Source organism: Dipodomys spectabilis, unplaced genomic scaffold (assembly GCF_019054845.1).
Source record: "Dipodomys spectabilis isolate Male_0828 unplaced genomic scaffold, ASM1905484v1 ptg000030l, whole genome shotgun sequence".
Lineage (NCBI taxonomy): Eukaryota > Metazoa > Chordata > Mammalia > Rodentia > Heteromyidae > Dipodomys > Dipodomys spectabilis.
In genome coordinates, this window is record NW_024870707.1 from 12,555,872 (window position 1) to 12,562,337 (window position 6,466).

The following is a 6,466-nucleotide window of genomic DNA, read 5'->3' on the forward strand; positions in this document are numbered from 1 at the left end:
TGGCCAGGCTGGTTTCAAACCATGATCATGAGATGTCAACCTCCTGAGTCACTAGGGTGATAGGCATGAGCTACCAGCGCCCAGCTAGAAAATTCTAAGACATCCCCCCCAAATAAACTCTGCTTTTACTTCTGTACTTTCTCAATTTGGATTAATATTACCAATGACAGAGGAAAAGCATGACAAAATCAAATTAGTCATGAGTTTTAAGATGATGAGGACAGCTTCTTCAAACCTGATAAAAGAACATCTAAAAAACCCCAGCCAACATAGTACTTAATGGTAGCAAGCTTTGCACCAAGAACAGGAACCAGGGAAGGGCCTGCTTCTCACCACTCCTTGACAACACTTCTGGAAGTCCTAACTAATAAGAAAAGGAAATGAGATAGAAAGGTGAGAAGAAAGAAAGAAAATTATCTTTGTTCACAAGACGACATAAGCATTTATGTAGAAAATCTGAAAGAACTGACCAAATAATCCTCCGGAACTAATAACTAATAGCAGCCGGGCACCGGTGGCTCACACCTGTAATCCTAGCTACTAAGGAGGCTGAGATCTGAGGATCGTGGTTCAAAGCAAGCCCAGGCAGGAAAGGCCATGAAACTCTTATCTCCAATAAACCACCAGACAACTGGAAGTGGTGCTGTAGCTCAAGTGGTAGAGTGCTCGCCCTGAGCTGAAGAGCTGAAGGACATCGCTCAGGCCCAGAGTTCAAGCCCCATGACTGGCAAAAAAAAAAAAAAATTGAAAATTGAAAATTAAAAATAAAGTACAAACAGGTGGGGGGAACTAGGAAAAGAAGGAGGAAGGAATAACACTATCCAAAAGAGAAATGTACACATTACCTCAATTGTGAAATGGTAAGCCCTCTGTAAATATCTTAATAATAAATTTATATTAAAAATAAATTATGAGCTTAAATCAAATACAAACACGTACAAGAGCTATGTGAGAAAAATAATGCAATTTAAGCTGAGCACAGTGGCTCACCTCTGTAATCCTAGCTACTAGAAGGCTGAGATCTAAGAACCATGGTTGAAAGCCAGCCTGGGCAAGAAAGACCATGAGTTCTCATCTCCAGTTAATCACCAAAAAGCTGGAAGTGGAGTTGCAGTTCAAGGGGTAGAGTACTAAGAACAGGAGCACAAAAGCTCAGGGACAGTGCCCAGGCCCTGAATTCAAGACCCACACAAAACTAAACTATGCAATTCTGGTAAGATACGGAAGAAGTAAATAAAAAGAGAGGGGACTAAGAAAACTACGTAGGAGCCACGGCACTGGTGACTCACACCTGTTATCCTAGCTACTCAGAAGACTGAGATCTGAGGATCGTGATTCAAAGCCAGCCAGAAAAATCCATGAGATAAAAATTACTCAAGAGGGGCTGGGAAGGTGGCTCAGTGGTAGAGTGCTTGCCTTGCATGCATGAGGCCCTGGGTTCGATTCCTCAGTACCACATAAGCAAAAAGAAAAAAGCCGGAAGTGGCGCTGTGACTCAAGTGGTAGAGCGCTAGCCTTGAGCTGAAGAGCTGAGGCACAGCGCCCAGGCCCAGAGTTCAGGCCCCACGACTGGACCCCCTCCCCCCCAAAAAAAAGAAAAGAAAAAGAAAAAGCTGGAAGTGGTTCTGTGGCTCAAGTGGTAGAGCACTAGCCTTCAGTACAAAGTGGCACTAGGACAGCAAAAAAAAAAAAAAAGGAGGGAGAGAGAGAGAGAGGAAGAAAGGAAGGAAGAGAGAAAGAGGAAGAAAGGAAGAGAAAAAAAGAGAAAAAGAAGGAAAGAGGGGGGAGAAGGGAGGGAAGAGAAGAAAGAAGGAGGGAGACAGAAAGAGAAAGGGGGGGAGGCAAGAAGGGAGGGAAGAAAATCACATAGAACATCTAACTATTGGTCTTTGAAAAATCCACTCATCCAATCATATTCTAGCTAGAACATGTCTATGGAAGGCTTGGAAGGCTTTAGAAAAGGAGCTTGTGATCATGTTTAACCCCTGGTACCTTGTGTAGATTTCTGGAGGGGAGTCTTGTCACTGTGGCTCCCTGGACAAGGCAGAACTGCTAAGCATAGCTAGATTCCAGGTGCCTGGTAAGTGTTTATTTAAAATAATCATGTCTCTCCAGGCACCAATGGCTCACATCTATAATCCTAACTGCCCAAGAGGCTGAGATATGAGGGTTACAGTTCAAAGCCAGATCAGGCAGGAAAGTCTATGAGACTTCTATCTCCAATTAACCAGGAAAAAGCCAGAAGTGGAGCTGTAGCTAAGGTGGCAAAGTACCAGCCTTGACCACAAAAGCTCAGGGACAGCGTCCAGGCCCTGAGTTAAGCTCCCATTTGTATTCAAGCACGGCTTCCTCTTTTGCACAGCCCAGTGTTTGCAATTATGTTCTGGGTTGAACATTATACTGAAAGCAAAAAAAGAAAAAAAATAGAAAGAAAATTCCAGTAAGTTATTTTGCAAACATCAACAAACCCATTCTAAAATTTTTATTTAGAGGCAAAAAGATACAAAATAACATTCCCAACTTAAAGACTTGAAATAAAGCTAATCAATACAGTGTGGCATTGGCAAAAGAATGGACAAATAAATCAATAAAACAAAACACAAAGAGCCTAAAAATAAAACATTTTTGACTTAGGAACAACAGAGCTTAAGAGTCTTTTCAAAATCAATCTTGGAATATCCATATCCCCCCACCAAAAAAAAAGTTAAGAGAAAGACTGTATACCTTCACAAAAAATAACTTAAAATAGATTACAACAAACTTAAATGTCAAAATGCAGAACTACAAAACTTCTAGACTGTAACCTAAGTCAAAATCTAGAACACCATGGGTATGGTGATAACATAAAAAATGGGATCCAGTGGTAGAGACTCTTACAGAAGGAGGGAGAGAAAAAAGGAAAGAAAATTGAAAAGGAAGCAAGAGATATGGCTCAGTAGTAAAGCATTTGCTTAGTAACCATCAATCCCCAAGTTCAATCTCCAGTACCATTTTCTAAAAGGAACCTAGCCATCCAAGGAAGTTTTTTTTGTGTGTACCAGGCCTGGACACTGTCCTTGAGCTTTTTTGTTCAAGGTGGGCTCTCTACCACTTGAGTCACAGCTTTGCTTCCGGCTTCTTGGTAGTTAATTGGAAATCAAAGTCTAACAGACTTTCCTGCCGAGCCTGGCTTCAAATTGTTATCCTCAGATCTCAGCTCCTGAATAGCTAGGATTATAGGCATGAACCACCAGTGACCAGACAAGGAAGCAAAATTTTTACAATAAACAGTAAAAGAATATAGCTTAAACTTCATCTTGAAAAATAAAATTAAAAATTATTCTTTATGCAAAAGAATTTGCATAACTGTATACTTAAAATGAAAAGCCCAGGCCTATAATCCATGAGACTCATCTCTAATTAACTACCAGAAAACTGGAAGTGGGGCTATGGCTCAAAGTGGAAGAGTACACACCTTGAGTAAAAAGAGCTCAGGGACAGCACCCCAGCCTGAGTTCAAGCCCCTCAGCCAACAAAAAAAAAGGAGGAGGAGGAGGAGAAAGAGGAGGAGAAAAAAAAAAAATCAAGGAGGTAATTTTGGTGTAATTTTCCCAAAAGTTTTATGTGTCTGTCTTAACAAGGCACTCCCTACACCTAATATTTATGGCTTAATTTTAGAAAAATATCTGAGTTCTTGACCAAGATCCCATCTTTTGATATGTAAATTATCCTATGGGAAGGCAGATCCCAGGGTATCATTTTGCAGGAGGATTTTCTTTTGTCTGTCTGGGGGTGAAGGGGAGGGTCTGTCCTTGGGGTGTTATGAAACAGATGTTTGTAAAACTTTTTAACTGTTCTCAAACATCCTTTCATTCATTTCACAACTGATTGTGATTTTTATCAATAACCACTAAGGAAGATCACAAACCCTGGATGTGACAGATGGGGAGGAGGCTGTAGTGTAATACAGTGGTAGGGCACTTGCCGAGCACATGTGAGATCTTGGGTTCAATTCCCAGCCCTGAAGAAAAAGTAAAAACCAAAAACAATCAGGAGAGAAATTAGGGCTAAGTTGTAAAGTGTGGGCACAGACAAATTTTCTAACTGTTCACGAATAACATTTTTCATGTTCAGACAATTTTTATTTTTCCCCTGTATCTTCATAGCAACAAACAGTGAGTCTGATAGCAAGCCCTCCTTGTTTATTACAATGCTAGGAGGCCAAAATGACTACTTCTACAGTAGACAAGCCTACAGCTAGGCGGAACTGTAGGACTGAAGACAGGAAAAAAATTCATTCTCACTTTTTCAGAGTAGGCCCTGAAGGAGGAATTCTGAAAGGTGACAGAGGACTGGCTGCCAAGCAGAGGAGCGTAGAAAGGCTGGTAACTGAAAACACAAAGCAAATTCAGAAAACACAGCTCCAGTCACTTGGTCTTGGGGGAAGGGATTTTAAAACAATAACAACAAAAGGAACCCTTCTAAAAAGGTAGGCTGGAGCCCAAGTTTAGACCTTACAAACAAGTCTGGATTTTACTCACTAGCTACAGGAGTAACTTGATATTTGGGTATTACCTGATAACAGGATACATACAGACTAAAGGGGATCACTGAAAGCACCAAGGTCACCTTCCCCTCCCCACCTTCCCCCGGCCCCTAGTTACAGTGTCCAAGCAAGAAGAGCAGACCAGGACTCTACCTTACAGGGAAAAGCAGGATTTCTGGGGGAAAGCACAATCAGAAATGATACAGGAGTTTAGGCCAGGCTGTTAATCACTCAGAGAAAGCAGAAGCACCTTCTAGGGCAAAGAAGAGCCAAAGGGTCAAGTTCGGGACTGACTGAACTAAAAGCACCTGGGCTGAGGTGGTGTGGTTGGTTGGATAAAGCACTTCAGAGAGACTGACACTTAGGGTTATAAAAGCCTCAACCTCCTTGCTAGGCATCCCTGACTTCCCATGTCCAGACTCACATTTTTCTCCATACACCAGCCATTCTGTGACCACAGTCTATTCATCCAGAACACAGGACTGAGAAACAGTGTCACCATGCTACATTATTCTAAGAGATACTCCAATCCAAAATGAGTGCTGATGGCTACAGCTTGTAATCCTAACTACTCAGCAGGCTGAGATCTAAAGATCTTGGTTCAAAGCAAGACCAGGCAAGAAAGTCCATGAGACTCAAAAAGCTGGAAGTGGGCTGTGGCTCAAGTGGTAGAGTGGAAGCCTTGAGCAAAGAAAGGTCAGGGACAGCAAGCAAACTGGGAGTTCAAGGCCCAGAGCAAGGATTAAAGAAAAAAAAAAAGCTAGTCTTTTAAGTACTAAGTCCTGGAGAAAAGAAACAAGATGTTCCCAATGTTTTTGCAGTGACTCCTTTGAAGGAACAAAGCAGAAAGTCTTAACCCATAAGTGACCCCCCCCTCCCCCCTAAGCATGTAACCAAGAAAGGTCTTCAGGCTAGATCTAGGGTATCCAAACAGAGGCGAGGCAAGGCAATGGGGGGGGGGGGGGGGGGAGAAGTCACCACCAGAGCTGGCAGAGAGCTGGCAGTTTGGCAGTTCAGGCCCTGCCTGTCCACAGTAAGTAAACAGCCACTGGCCAAGTCACCTCTGGAGGGATTTTTTTTGGCACAGTTACATAGAATGGTGTCCATCACTTTTCTAGCTAAGAAACTATCAGGCCTAACTAAGGGAATTCAAGTTTTGGAGTTTGTTTTTTTTAACATGCTACTAGGAAATTGAAAAGTGATCTAATCATCTGAGTCTTTTCTCCGCTTCCTACCAACTGCCTTTTAACTCTGCTCGTAAACAAACGCTGAAGAGCACCTCAAGCACACAGAACAAGAGAAGTCCCCAACAGTTCCATGTGCTGCATTAGTGGCAGACTAGTGACAGACTAGGCACAGAAAAAGAATCAAATGAGTAAAATGGGACTGGGGGATTATTGATGGAAGACACAGGCACTTTCCAGATATTTTGCACTCACCTTGGTCAACCAATTAAACAAAAACCAACCAGGTTTTTAAAGGTCTAAACAAAGACTCACACGCAGTGTTAAATGCTCACCCCTAAGGAGAAGAGTTATCCTAAAGTCGAGAGGGACATGCTTCCGGTCAATATGAAAATGTACAACACATACTTCTCTATTTGTGTGTGCATGTGTGTCTGTGTGCAAGCTCGTGTGTGCCAGTCCTGGGGCTTGAACTCAGGGCCTGGACCCTGTCCCTTAGCTTTTTTTTTTTTTTTTGCTCAAAGCTGGTGGTTCCACCACTTCAGCTACACTTCTAGCTTTTTGAGGGTTAATTCCAAGTTAAGAAAAGTCTCAGGGACTTTCCTGCCTAGGCTTGTTTTGAACCAAGAGTCTCAGATCTCTGCCTGCTGAGCAGGATTACAACTGTGAGTCATGGGACCCCATCTCCTACGTTAAATTTCAGATTAAGTACCTTTAAACTTAAAACCAGAAAGGGGTTTAAAACAAAAGCCAAACA

The 6,466-nt window shown here is 42.3% G+C and overlaps 1 protein-coding gene across 4 annotated transcripts in view; it reads right to left on the minus strand.

The window, feature by feature from the left end:
* The window catches only part of Chka (choline kinase alpha), a 46,149-nt gene that overhangs the window by 38,702 nt on the left and 981 nt on the right, over nucleotides 1–6,466 (minus strand). The window lies entirely within an intron of this gene.